Genomic DNA, 14864 nt, shown 5'->3' with positions numbered 1-14864 from the left:
TTGTATTCACATCCATGCCTCCTGAGTGCAACCTCCCCCAACCCCCTTTCTCTTTAAAAGTGCTGAGGTCCATTTTGTCCCAGGAGGGGGCAGCGCTCCGACCCCACGGGGGCGCCGTGGCAGTGCGGGGTCAATGGAGATGCACCGCCTCAGCTGCACAATCTGACAGACCTAATGCAGCTATTTGTAATGGGATTCTCTCCTTTGCAGCTCTGGGCACAGTTATCAGCGGCCAAACACGCTCGCTGCAGCAGGGCTCAGGCCGGCTCATCAGAGCGCCATTCTCCTGGTGTCGCCCGGGCCGCTTTACACGCGGTCGCATTAAGCCGAGAAGACAGCGGCCGCATCATTGAAGCCGTTCGTTATGACACCTGATCGATTTTCCCTCTGGCGGCAAAAGACAGCTGTGTTCCAACAGCACATTTAGCTTCAGACAGTAAAACATGTAAGCATCAGAATCGATCATTTGTTTTCAGAAAGCAATGTTACATTAACTGCTTAGATCAGGGTGCTTCGTGAGGTTTGGAATAGCTTTTCCGTCGACGGGAGCAGATGAGGTGCAGGTGTGCTTACTGATGACATCAACATTTCCAGAAGAGAAGGGAAGGAAGATGTGCAAGCAGGTAGAAGAGTTGCTTGGACAACAGAAATACATGGACCAAAGGAGGCATTAGCTCATTTAAATGATGCTTTACAAGAGGAGCAGGAGGTTCAGAGGAGCAAGAGTCATTTACATGATGAATGATGATGTGTGTGTGTTGTTCACACTTCTGTCAGGCTTAGCTTAACCCGGCAACTGCTTTTTGTGTGTGAAAGCTTTCACTGAAAACCCAAACTGCTTTGAAGTGACTTCATATCTTCTTTTTTACGCCATGAAATGTCAGAGTTTATCTTCGTCGGCCAATGAACTGTTAGCTTCCATGCTGACACAGGAAGCAGGTTACGGTTTAATGTTGAATTACTCTCTCGCTCCCGTTTGACTTTCTCTAGTTCCTTGAGGAAATAATTGGCTCTTTACCTGCTAAACGCTCCACTCTGTTCTCTGGAAAATCATTCAACATTTCCTCGTCTGTCATCAGCTGCTGGGCATCTACAGTGAGGAGAGTGGCTGTTTCAGATTTCTAATTGTCCGTCTACTTGAAAAATGTGTTTCGGAACAAAAACGGTCCCAAAACACAGCAGAAACAAAGTAAGAAAGAGTCCTGGAATAGCATACACATGTACATTTTAAACAGGTTACTACATTGTTTCACGGAAAAATGTGGACTCATGCGTACACTGAGGTAAAGAAACTATTTTGGTAGCAAAACATGAAGTGGTGGATCACTTGTGTGTCTCTGGGTACTTACAGCTTGAATGTGACGGTGATTTCACAGGGCCTACTTGGTATCTATTGGTTCCTACTGATCTCCTTACAAAGTGACTTACAGGTTCCTTTCAAAGCTTTTATGGCTCTCTAATGGGGGAACCTACAAAACACAGCAACATCTATGAAGTAAAAACCAATAGATAATTTAATGTTGGGTACATACAGGTTGGAAGTTATCGATTGAGTTAATATAAAGTTCATTGATCTTGATCTAATGACTAATTAAGTGTGAATTTTCTTAAAAATCTCAATAGAATTGTTTATAATATGCAGAATTTAAAAAAAACAATAACATATTTTGCTATTATTTTGTCAGCTATGTTGAATACTGAGCAAATAAAGTTGTGGTTTCCTCATACTAATAAACTTAGACATATTTATAAAATACAGCAAAACAGGAGCCCCTGGCTGAGCAGCAAAACAACATGAACATTTCCCCATGAACAGCGACATGTTCATTCAGAACGACTGTTGTTGATCTTGAAGGAATGTTAAAACTCGGCTTCTTGAGGCGCATCAGCTTACAGCGACCTTCAAAATTAACCATCAGTTTTTCAGCATAATGGCGTCCATTTTTCTGTCACGTCGGTAATGAAGCTGACACTGCTCCGACATGCGGCTCGGCTGAATGAGCGATATCAAGGTGACAACTTAAGGAACTCGCCAAGTGTTTATATTTCAAAGCAATTCAAGGAGCCTGTCGAGTTTATAGTGCTAAACTGAACTGAATAAAGTGCGTTTTGTCATCCCATGCCGGACTCTTTCCCATTCCGGTATGGCCCCGCCATCTTTATTTCCGTGCCAACGGTCCAGCAGCGGCCTCTTCTGGACAGCAGCCAAACTACAATGTTGAAAGAAGGTTTAAAGTGACATTATTCATTGATTGATTGGAACTCATTTTAATCTAATAAACCATTAATTGTTTGCATGCCTTGGAATACTTACAGCGTCCTACAGGAGGACTCATAGGCAACCAGTCAGTAACGTATGGTGTGTTAGAGATGCACACAGAAGCAGTTATAGGGAATCTGTAACATAATAACAGATTAATATCTACAGGTCCAGTCACAGGTTTGGTCACAACAGAAATTAATCTAAGATGTATCCTGAAATGCACTTCCCCGACATTAGGAAACCGTTTCAAACATTTGCACAAATTACGTGGCTGTTTTTCTTTCTGTGAAGCCTCAGCGCTCTTCCACTGTCTGAGACATTAATTGCAGCTCCACATCCACATCGAGCCGACTGCTATTCTGCTCCTGCAGTGGAAGCGCTGCTTAATCGCTCACGTGGTGCAGTGAGATTCTTCCAGGCTTTGTGCAGATTAAGAGGACGTTGCTTTGAAATGAGGAGAGAAAATGGCCTAAAGATTCCTAAATCCTCCTCAGGGAGCTTTGGTCCTATGGACTTTTTAGTTTGGTTTTTTCCAGCTGTCTATGTTTACCAGTAAGGAGCTTTTGTTTCCTCCAATTCCTTAAAATATTCCTCACTCCTTCACATTGTGTAACACTTGGAAACTTTTCTGAATAATGTAGACTTGTGGGCTGGGGCTTCTTATCTCAACTTCTTCCAATGAATTGTTGAGATAAGAGCGTTAGCCGATAGCTCGGTTGTAAAAAACTGAAATGCCAAAGTACAGAGGAATACGTTTTGATCAATCTCACTGGCAATTTCCCAGAAAGACATTTGACTGATTTTTTTGCCCCCCACATTACTGCGCGTCTCTCCTCGCATTTGTTGACATCTGTAAAAATTTAGGATGAATTTCAGTCACGCTGAAGTTTCTCGAAGCAGCATCTCGGGTCTTTACCGTCAAAGTCTCAGGATGCCGGCAGCCAAGGTTAAGGCTGCCTTCTCTCCGCCTTCCTGTTATTGGCTTCTCTTTGCTTCTGGATCCTCAGCTCTCTTCAACTATCAGTTGTTTGCCAGCTCAGATCTGGGTTTGTCACGTGATGCCGATCAAACGGCATGAGAAGCTTTTCTCTCCTTCCTGAGGAAGCTGCAGACATCAGCCACAATGTGCAACAAAGGAAAATTACAAACCATTACAAAGGACAATTTTTGGTGTAGCCATTTTGGTGGAGAAAACGGCCCTTTGGAAAACAGCACTTTGAGCTGCTTTTAGTATGAGAGGTACTTTATAAATAACATTGATTGATCGATTGGTTGATCCGTCCAGTTTTCAAAGTCTTTTGGACTTAATTGAACAAATTTACTTTCAATCATAAGGTCAGGATTTGGGTCATATTTAGGAAAATTTAACTTTAAATTTTGTTAAATAAAAGCTCCACTGTTAAAAAAAACTATTCAGTGAAATCAATAGTATGTGAAATCAAGACCTAAAAATTCTGTAAAGCAAAATACATTGACCTGTTTAAATCCCCAGTATAATGTACTATAATGATGAACCGAAAATTACTGTGAATTTAAAAACATAATTTTGTATTTTGTTCAGAGAAAAGCTGTATCCTTCACAACAGCATAGTTTTTTCTTTTATTTATTTATTTTCATTTCAAAAGTGTAAAAATTATAAATCATTACGAGAGATTTTTTTTTTTCATGGAGAAAATGGCCATTAGGATCTCTGCACTCGAAAAATTTATTTTTATATTCCGGGATTACCGATTAGATTTGGTGAACAAGGATTTGATTGCCTCTCGTGAAACTTGGGCACAAAGCTGCTGACGTGGGTTATGGCTGAGCAGCATGTCGGGGCCAAACCTGCACAGACTGTAGGAACGGGTCTGTTTCCAGGAACAGCGCTGCGTTTAACGGTCAAATGATCGCACTCAACTCACATTTGTCCCTTAAAAGAACATGCAAACTAAAACGTCTGCATTTGCATCAACCACCTGTGCTGGACGAGACAAACTTGTATCATTCTTGAATTTCTGTTGAAGGCCTGCGCACAGTCAGTCCAAGAGCCACAAATGGCCCCCGGGCCACACTTTGGCCAACTCTGCTCTATTTATTTAGTATTATTATTTTTATTTGGTAGTAATGCGTGACGCGCTATTCAGGTTTGTATTGCCAGTATAATTAAATGTGAAAACTAAGAATTATTTCCTTTCTGCTTCACGTTCATGTGCTTCTCGTGTCATAAATCTCATTCGGCCTCTCGGCAGACGCACTTCTGATGCTGTAAGTTTCTGTCATTTTACAGCCGTAAGTGTGGATGCCACAATTTTGAACATTTTCCTTCGAATAATGAAATCTCTCTCCGTGTGAGGAGAGAGATTTCATTTGCTTCTAGTGACCTTCACATCCGGCCGGCACACAACCTCACACCGACACATCTTGTTCACTTTCAATTTGGCATGAATGGCTGTGCCATGGTGTTGTTTTTCACCACTTAACTGCAATTAGACTTTGGGATTGTCGACGGTTAATCATCTGCCTCCCTTTTGCCCCCCGTGGAGTTTTTATCCGCTTGCTAGCGCTAACAAAATGTCCTTCTTAATTACGCCGTAATCGGCATAAACAAAGTGTTTATTTTTGTGTAATGAGCTGTGGCTCGGTGCAAAAGAAACACAATAAAGCCAGGCGGCTTGAGAGGCATCGCAGTCACCTTTAATTTATGGTTACTAACCAGAATGTTGTGCATCACTTCAGCAAATCTGTATAAATTTGAAATACTTTCCACTTCAACAGCTTATTATAAATCAAAGCTTTATTTTGTCATTTTCTTGCATTGCAAAGACTGCACCCTGTTGCATTAGATTACTTTGGTTGTGAATTGTAAATAAACGTAAATTGTAAATAGACGTAGATTACTCTGTCTTTTTTGTTAAAAAAAAAACAACTTGATGTTAACCTTATCACTGTGCTGTAATCAATTAACACCCAACATCTACTTTAGAACTATGGATGGTTATAAAAGGGGAGATTTTAGAATGAGGTTTGGCCACGCCCACTTGCGATTCCGAAAATTTTAGGGTTAGGGTAAAATTTTGGGCAATTTTGGGTCAAGTTTGGTGAGTTTCTGAATATGTTAAAGGCCCCAAACAGCCGTGTAAAGCGGCAGAAAAATAACAATGATAAAGAAATAAGAAGAAATCCTGCAAATTCAAAAGGCCTTCGCCAGCGCTTCGCTGCTCGGGCCTAATGAACCCAGACCTCGATCAAACATGGGCCAATCCAGGCCAGAGTCAAGTATGCATCTATCCTTCCTATCTTCCTTTGTTTCTTTTCTTTCCTGGAGATTGGATCAGAGGGAATCCAGACATTCTCCAGGAAAAAAGGGATACAAATGATCCTTCCAGAAAGTTCTGGGTGTTTCCCCAGAGTCTTTCTTCAGCAGGACTCACCTTGGAAATATTCCACAAAAAATAAATAAATTGTTTGTCACCCCTGACAACATGTCTCCTCGGCCACCCTGAGAAGAAAGGCAATTTTGTACCCAGTCCTCTTTCTTTCAGTCATCATGTGGGAACTTAGGCAGAATGTTAAACCAAAACTTTACTTTTTCCATCCTTTGTTTATTCACAACAAAAGACTAATATAGCAACCAGACTGCCCAATCCTTCTCTTCGTTTCCCGTCACTCGTGGTCAAGAAGCATTGACACATTAGTCCTCTCCTGACCCCTGACCTTTCATGTCAAACACCTGTGGTGTCATGATCTTCACCAGTGGGCAGGCTGGAGGCAAAATGAATTCAGGCTAAACAGATTTGAAAAGTACTTATCATGTCAAATAAAGCTTTCAGTGATGAGCTACTACATTTTCATACTCAATATATGGCTAACGTTATTTAAAACAGTTTTCTACATTGACTCAAGGACCAATTTGTATGTCTAAAAGTTACTGAAAATGGCTAGCATTAGCATTTGCTAACTGTTTAGCCAGTTCATTGGAGCTCAAACTAACATATTCTCTAAAGTGAAGGTCATAGACACAACTCTGTAGCATTGTTATACAGCATAATTTCAACATTTTAATATTTCTTATTTCAAGGAAGACAAGCAGCAAAGTCTGAGCAAATCCTTACACAGTTCTAAATGGATGTAGTCTCTTCTCCAGTCTGACTAAACAGTCCAATTGATGTCCTTAAAGCAGTGTCTTTTTGTATAAAGTTAGTTTGTCTTAACTATGCTGAGAAAATTACTATGCTGAGCATCTTACTTCCTGGATAACCAGGAAGTGAGATGCTCGCCATCAACTGGAGACGGGAAACCTTTTAACTAATTAATTTGTATTTCAACTCTGAGTCGTAACAGATAAAACAGTGGACCGCGTAATGCACATTGTTGCTTCTGCACCTTCAACACGCCTCCCTTTCTTTGTGAATTTATTCTTATTTATCTTATTTGTTTGTAAGGGTTAATAAGCAGGTCAAGGTCAGTCATGTTTTATGAGATTTTAATTGATGTGGTTCCATCTGACTTGGCAAACAAATTCCTGTGAACTGTGATGAGATTAATCTGAGAGAAAACAAAACAATTCCCTCCTCTGTTCTACGGAGCGTCTGCTATCCTCTGGAGTACCAAGGTCAGATATTACAGACGGATAAAACCCCGAAGCTGGATGATCCCCCACCGCTTCCCTCCCGCTTCTGACTCTGTTACAGCAGACACGCCGCCAGACGATGGTGGACCTGAGTTTCCCTGTAATGAACCGGTAACAAATTTACCTTTGAAAGTCGCTCCCCGAAGTGCATGAGAGAGCCTAATAGCGTGCACGGTCCGAAATACAAACAAGCCAATCAATTTCTCCGCCTTCGCTCCCTCTCCCCTTCAAACTTCTCAGGGACCTCACTCCGTCTTGGCAGGGAGTCTTTCTCTCCGTGCCAGGGCTTTTTTTCAATCACTTGCTTTTCATTAACATCTCCAGAGGCACAGAGTTCTGATGAGGCAGAACAATTTCTTCCTCCTCTCAAAGCGAAGAGGGCCGCCGCCTGTTCCATCTCGACGCTCCCTGTGATGCCCGAGCCTTCCTACAACCCGTGTACCCGCTCCGATGACGGGCCTGTTTTGCGTAGACCAACAAGAAAAAAATAAGAAAAAATGAATCGTTTTGTTGGGATTCACAAATAGCCTGGACTTTTAACAAAATCCACACATGTGGAACATCAACAGTGCAATTGTTTCTGGTGAACAATTACGTAGAAACACAGAGACGTCAGGGGATTCTGCCAGAACGCCGTGTCCCACACCTGCTGCAGGAAAGTACAGGTGCAGCTTTATATACGGAGAACAGGATTCGTTGAGAAAACGAGTCGGTTATTCCAGTCGTTGTTTTTAACTATTAGGTGTGGACTTGAATAAAATGTGTTGGTTCAGTGAAGTGCTATCAGCGTGTGACTCTGTCCGCTGAGGCAAATGCAAGTTCTTATTAAATTTGAAACATCTCAACAAATCTAGAAAAAACAAAAATACCTGATTGTAGTCAGTAACATAAAAACATAGAAACCTAGCTGAATAGCACGTCTTCAAATGTACCAGATTCTTCTTGTGACATTTTAGACTAATAATGTAGTCGACTAATATATACATTGTTTGAGATTTTTTGTTTTTTTTAAACTACTAACTAATTAGCTTGTTAGCAACTTCAATTATTTACTTACTTTTCAATAACCTCACAGCCACCAGTGTGTGCTTTCATGAGCAAAGGTTTCTATGTGGGTAAGGAGGAAACCAGTAGAGATTGATGGCTTAACAATCTCTACTGTGCCACCTCTGTACCACAGAGGTGGCACTTGAAAGTTCTCTGCGAAAATACAAGCTTGCGTTGAATTTGCCATGGTGGATAATGACTTCTTGTGACAAGTTTGGTTGTTCGAAAAACTAAAATTCTAGCAGCATTTACAGTAACCAGGTCTAATACTAGTGAATGTTTAAAATACAGTCACGATGCATGGAAACGGGAAAGACAAAAAAAAAAAAAAAAAAAAACCACACAAAATTTGTCCACTTCCCATGAAATTACAAATATTTCAAGGGCATCTATTTTTCACACCTGCTATTGGTTTTCTCATAAAAACGTGTCATTTAGCATTAAGAAATTATTTCATGCACCCGGTGCTCATGGTTCTTTAGAGGAAAACCGTAATTGCTGCTGCATCTGGTTGTTGTGGGTTAAACCATGCAAACCATCACCTCTCAGCAGATGGTTTGCATGATAAAATGTCTTGCATGACATGAAGTGGCTGCTGACTAACTGCTCGAGGTATCCGCGGTTGGAGAAATGTGTTGTTACTTCCCTGGAAACACAGATTCACGACTCAGGACCCTTTGATCACAGCAATAGGACGTTTCCCCTCTGTGTTTCCAGATGCATCCATTTATAAAAACGTTTCTCCGTTTTAGAGGGAGGAGGCCAGATGAGTGGATTTTAAAGTTATCTGCTTTGAAAAATGATGGGAATGCAACTCGTAATTTATTTTGATCTCAAACTCTCATGTGTTGTCTGAACCCCACATATGCTAACGATTAGCTTTTGACAATAAGCTATCTTGCATATTCTAACCATCAGAAGCCTGTATGAACGATGACTGAATTTTTTTTCCCTCTTTCTCTCTCTGTGAATACAAAGAGGCTCTGACGACCAAGACGAGGCCTTGATCAGTGCGGCGTTCCCCAGACGCTCAGATCGTCAGCTCGCGAGCGTAGCCTCGCTCGCCATTCATTATTAATCACAGAACTTCACTGGGGTCCTCCTCTAACAGTGTGGGTTGAAGTGGGATAAATTATGCAATTGTCTGCGTATCACACAGCAGGTGGTGCATCAGGTGCTGCTACGGAGCACAAACACCGCATGAGGGTTCTGCTTCGTACTGTCACTGCGGAGAAGGGCTTAGCAGCTGCGGCGGCAAGTGCCGCCGTTCTCTGGAGGCCGGCGTAAATAATTCTGATTGTAGGGGAGTATTTGGAACGCCTTCGTCCATCAAGTTATTTGTCTGTGTCCTCGTTTGCCGTTAAAGTACTTTGTTGGACGCAGAACCTTGCTACCGCCATTCCCTCCTCAATTACAGGTCTTGGTTCCATCTCGATCTCCAGTATTTAAGCAACGCGTCAAAACTGGCCTTTCCCTAACACCTCTTCAGCCGCACGAAACCTCTCCCTGCCGCCCAAGTAATCACCACGTCCCGCTATTAACCTCCGGTCAGCGCCACGGGATCGGGCGGGAGGTTAAGCAGCACTAAGCGAGGGCAGCAGACGCATCATTTATTCATTTATCATCACTGACCATCAATCTTCTCATTCCCAAGGCCTGCTTCTGTTGTGCTTGCTGACCTGATGATTACAAAACCGTAGCGTCACTTTAAATAGAAATTAAGCAGGAACTAATCAGAGTAACATTGTGGGCTGCGACGGCAGGTCAATATAATCTCAGTTCGGGAATCCAAAGAGACAGAGACAGAGACAGAGAGAGAGAGAGAGAGAGAGAGAGAGAGATAACGCACACAGTCGGGCTTATTTTTGTCTTTGATGTTTCCAGCAGAAACCCAAGCTCTTCACAGCCTTTCTGGGCTTCAAGTGAACACACTAAAAAAAAAAAGAAAAGAGAAATCTATGGAGAAAAGAAGATATCCAAATCACAGATACAGTCAAGAAATGGCTAATGCAGCCTATTTTCTCTCTCTTTTTTTCTTTCATCATCAATAGGCGTCTGGTCAAGGATAAGCAAAATATTCTTCAGGTTCATTTTTCAGAAAATGTATATTTTACAAAGGCAGTTTGTTCTTGTGAAACTTCTGTGAAGTAGTTTGTCTTTTAGATTTCGAGCCAAAGCGTCTGCAGTTCAAAATATGATTTTTCTTCTTTCGTCAAACGTCTTACGGTGACGGACATGGAGCGTGGGGAATAATGAACACTGCGTATCTCGTACCTGCTGCGCCTCTGAGCCACCAGGGGCCTATTGATTAACGACTGCACTCGCGTTCACTCGCCAGTTTATTAGACTGATCGTACAAATAGCAAGCCAGCCAATCACATGGCTGCCACTGGATGCGGTGAAGACACCTTTCTGAAAGTCCAGCATCAACAGGTGGATCATACTCTGACTCTTTTGTTGCTCGTTTCAGTCTGAGTGGTTCAGAAGCTGCAGATGTACTTGGATTTTCACAGGTTATCACCACAGTCTATAAGAAATGCCTTAAAAAAAGACAACATGTCCAGTGAGAAACGATGGGAGGAAGGCATACGAAGCCGAAATTATGAAAAGTTGGCATTAAGTCTAATAAAGAAAACTAACTTCTAACTATTGAAATGTGAAGCAAATTGGTTTCATCTCAGCAGCTGCTAGAGTTTAGATTGATGACCAGAACTACTTGATGGATGGTCAGATCAGGCTCGGGTTTCCGTGCAGATGGAGAAAAACCAAAAACCAAATATTAAATGAGAATACACAATAGTGAGTTGTGGTAACCTACTTACTATAGAGGAGTAGATGGTTCAACCTGTTGAAGAAATATGGTAAGTAAAGTGTACCAATCGCAGTGCATGGCATGTGGTGGTCAAAAAAACAGCAGTAAAATTGACCCAATTGGACCCATCAGCATCATTTGAACCCCACAGCCCACCCGAGTGTCATTGCTGACCATGACAGTGGCGAACCCGTCTTCTAATGGCTACTTTCATCAGGACAGCATCACAAACTCAAGCAATCAGCAAATGAGGCGTCTTTTCATCACCCGTGTTGCAAGAATCACAACACTTCTGAAGGCAAGAGGGAATCCAAAGTGGGTGTTTTACCGCTGAGATACTAACAAACTGCATGACGCGCTGCTACTCCCATCATCAAACGTTGCAAGATGAACTGCCGATGAACTCGATCGTCATCTCGGCTCAAAGCATTCCTTTAGCTGCGAAGCAAATTTCAAGCAGCTGTTTTGTCCCATTAAAATGAAAGCATGAACAAACGCCGAGCCGCAAGGGAGGGTGGGAGCAGGAGAGTCTGAAGCCGTCATCAGTCACTTCTTCATGGGGGCGGTCAGTCCAGCAGTTTACAGCTGGCAGGCCTCGTGTCTCCTCAGCAGAACCTGTGGTCAGGTCTGATTGAATGGCGGAGTCATTCATCCCCTGGCACAATTCATTAAACAAAATTTGCCCTGCAGCACCGAGAAAGGGCCTTTATCTTTTCCTTGTGTTTGTGATGTTTGTATTTCTCAAGTGTTTCAATGTGAGTGTGAAGGTCAGGCAGACAAATTGGTTTGCTTTGTGTATCGAGTAAGTGCTGCTTCCTCCCTGACAGTCAGACATCTGCCTGGGAACCTCCCGGCCTCTTTGATTCAGTGAGGAACTAATTGCTGTTGTCTTGTCTTTTGTTAATATCTGGACACTGTTTGTTTAAAGTTTAAATGATTCAAGACTATTTCTGACATCGGCGTCGTGGCGATGATTCCCGTGTTGCGGAAGGATGGCAAACATGTTTATTTTCTCAAAAATTGTGATTAAGTTTGTCATGAGCTGATACCAGTCACCTGCTGGTGCAAGGGTTCCCAAACATTTTGCATACCATGGAGAAGTAATAAGAAGAAGCATAAACCTTTTATTTACTATTTATTATTTACTCCATATCTGTGTAGCATAAATTTCCCCTCATAGAGTTGATTTTAAGTTTGTAGAGTTTTTTTTCTTCCAAAGCTGGTTGGTTTCTTTTTTCTTATCAGAAACTTGTCTATTTGGCTCTTGCTATGCTACACTAGCTTGAGAATCAAAGCAGCTTGATGAATTTGACTGGAAGCCAATCTTCTCCAGCTCTGAGGGCCCCCGCTAGCACCCTGTGGTGCTCCCCACTTTGGAAAGCAACCCCCACAAAGCCTGATCAGTACATTCAGATTTGCTTTTTTTTTTTTCCTGTATCCAAAAGGAAAAAAGTTTGATTTTCCGACTCATCTCTGAACGTTACAGTGGCTGCAGGCCATGCGCCGACTCAAAAAGACATCCAATTGTTGAAATGACACAAAAAATTTTACAATTTAAGTCGAGGTGCAAGTGGAATTAAAATGATGCAAACTCTGCTTTTATAAACCTCGGCAGTTCCACTACAAAAGTGCACAAAACTTTGTAAAAAAGAAAAAGAAAAAACAAACAAACACAATTTCGTAGTTATGGGGTTTCCATTAAATAAAATCGCATGTGAATATGGTAATTCATGCGATAATTAAAAAACATGCTGCTCCATCGTCATCCTACCACTTCCTGTCGTCTTCTTCGTGTTTCCCAGTCGTAACATGCAGTTGTTGATCACATAACTCATGACTTGCGAAAAACGTGTTTTACATTGCAAATTTGCAGAATTAAGCAATTTTGATACAGCCGAAAAACTCCCTCATCCCAGCTGAAATATGTTTTACCAAAAAACAAAAAAGCTTTCTGAAAGTGGGATGTTTCCATTAGGCAAATTTAGTTTTGTGATTCCAGTTGGCCCAACTAGACGGCAAATGGAAACGCTGCTCCTGTCAGTGAGGCGTGTAACGCATAACGAAACACGGTCTTCAAGACCTTGAATAGTTCATTTTCCAAGCCATTTAGTGGGATTTTGCCAACATCCACTTTCACATATTTAAACAACTTTTGGTTCCCAACATTTCAATCAGGGATCTAAAGTTCAAACATCCACCTGGTTCTTTCCTGGTTTCTCCTTTCCTGCCAGTTGTTTAATTTGGGGTCTGCTTTGTTTGTTAATTATTGTCATTTGGATGATAATAACAAACTAACAGTGGAGTTGGGTAGAGCTGGCAGCTAGCCTGGTAAAAGCTCGCCCCTGGATCTATGCCTTTGTACAGAAGGGTCTGCACACTTGGCTATTGATTGATTGATTTTAATTGCTCAATATTTGAAAATATTGAGCCAACACTAACTAAAAAAACAAAAAGCCATCTTTGACTTCCTAGTAGCCCATTGTCAATCTGCAATTCTGAAACAGCACAAAATTGCATAGGAACCCAATAGCCAGGCTAGCAAGCAGTATGTTGTCTACAAACCCAGTAAATGCACATATAGATAACAGATAAACAGAAGTATGGTGGGTCTTAGAACCAAGAGCTGCTGTGTTCATTCAGGTCTTGCCAAACAATCTTGACTGTGTCTCATGGTTAAGAGCAGAGTGTGAACCAGCAGTGAATCTTACGACTATTTGTCTATGCGTTACACAAGAGCTTTATGTTCAGCATGCGCTGTCAGTGGGCTGGCGGAGAAGTTTCACCGTGTTTTCTTTGTTGTTTTCAATCTGCAGATCTCCCGCTGCAGACCGAACAAGCGTCTCGACTCCAGCAGGGCTCCAGCTGTCCTCGGCCTGCCTGTGGTCTGAGGGGACTCGCATCAAAGGTACAGCGCGCTTTTCTCTCTCTGCACCCCGAGCCTCCTTTAATCACATTGTTCAGTTCATCGCCGAGGTAATTACAGTTCCTTTTTTTCTTCTTCTTCTTCTTCTTTTTCTTCTCCGTTGTTCTTAAATTTCTTTGCCTTGCCAGTTCAAGACTTCTCTGTCTTTATCTCTCCATGGGAGAGCTATTCCTCACTGCTGAAGCACCTCGTAGGATTTGTCTTTTTTTTTTTTTTGTCCCTCCCAAATACATTAAAAGTTTAATTTCTTCTAGGGAGTGCGCTCTAATTTTAATAATTCACACTTCTGAATCAGGTGAGGGGAAACTGATTTTTTTCCTCTTCTTTTCACAGATTACAGTGTGTTTTAGAGCAGAGCGGCAGAGGGCATTTGTTCTGGTCCGGCATATCTAAAGACAGACTCGGCTGCTTAATTGAACGTTTGAAGTCTGTCACCTGTAGTTAGCTGCAACTTGAGAAACTTAATTGCAATTCAGAATTTTTTCTGCGCCGCAGAGACACTTGTTCCTTTTTCCCTTTTTCTTTCTTTTTTTTTTTTTTGCACAACTCTGCCTTGGAAGTTCGTTTTGCAAGAAGTTAGACTGGCATGAGCAGTAGCTAAAACACTGACTAATGTGGTTTCATCGCTTTTGCTGTGCACATAATGACTTCCTTGTGGCTTCACTTATTTGCCTCCACTTAGAAACTGCCATTTTCTCTAAATTACATGTACACTTCCCTGAGTCCTGGCCCACTTATACCTCCTTCTGTAATGCGTTTGAATTCATTAGCAGTATTAACATTTGGAACAGAAGGAATAAAACATCTGAAACCGATAGCTTCCTTTTGACCTATATGTATTTAATGACTGCAGTCTCCCTTTTAAGAAAAGCAAAGACATAAATCTGCATTTAGAAGTATCTTTGGATGCCTTTGCACATGTTCTCCATGTTGAAATCCCAAACTCAATGAGACGATTCAAACAAAACGGATTAAATGAAATATGAACGTTAAGCAGCACCTGAATTTCCATTTTCTCCAGTTATGAACATCACGAGTCATAGAACCTCTTGGATTGAGTATGAAGCAGGGATGAGTAGAGACTATTCACATCTAGTAGTTATCCTGAGTTGAACTAGGCCGACTCACAGGGCGACAGTAGCTGCGTTACCATTACAAATGTGTGCAAAACTTTGTCAATTTTCCGATAGTGTCGGAAAGTTAACA

The 14864-nt window shown here is 41.7% G+C and overlaps 1 protein-coding gene across 3 annotated transcripts in view; it reads left to right on the top strand.

Moving 5' to 3' along the window:
- arvcfb (ARVCF delta catenin family member b) overlaps positions 1 to 14864 on the top strand; it is a 204569-nt gene that overhangs the window by 62909 nt on the left and 126796 nt on the right. For all 3 annotated transcript variants that reach the window (XM_055050921.1, XM_055050923.1, XM_055050922.1), the window contains exon 3: positions 13549 to 13640. The gene's annotated coding sequence lies outside the window, so the exon portion shown is untranslated. The remainder of the gene's footprint in view (positions 1 to 13548; positions 13641 to 14864) is intronic.

This window comes from Poeciliopsis prolifica, unplaced genomic scaffold, assembly GCF_027474105.1.
Source record: "Poeciliopsis prolifica strain line A6 unplaced genomic scaffold, Auburn_PproV2 SCAFFOLD031, whole genome shotgun sequence".
NCBI classification, from domain to species: domain Eukaryota; kingdom Metazoa; phylum Chordata; class Actinopteri; order Cyprinodontiformes; family Poeciliidae; genus Poeciliopsis; species Poeciliopsis prolifica.
Note: the sequence above shows the minus strand (reverse complement) of the source record. Positions and strands in the feature narration are given on the sequence as shown.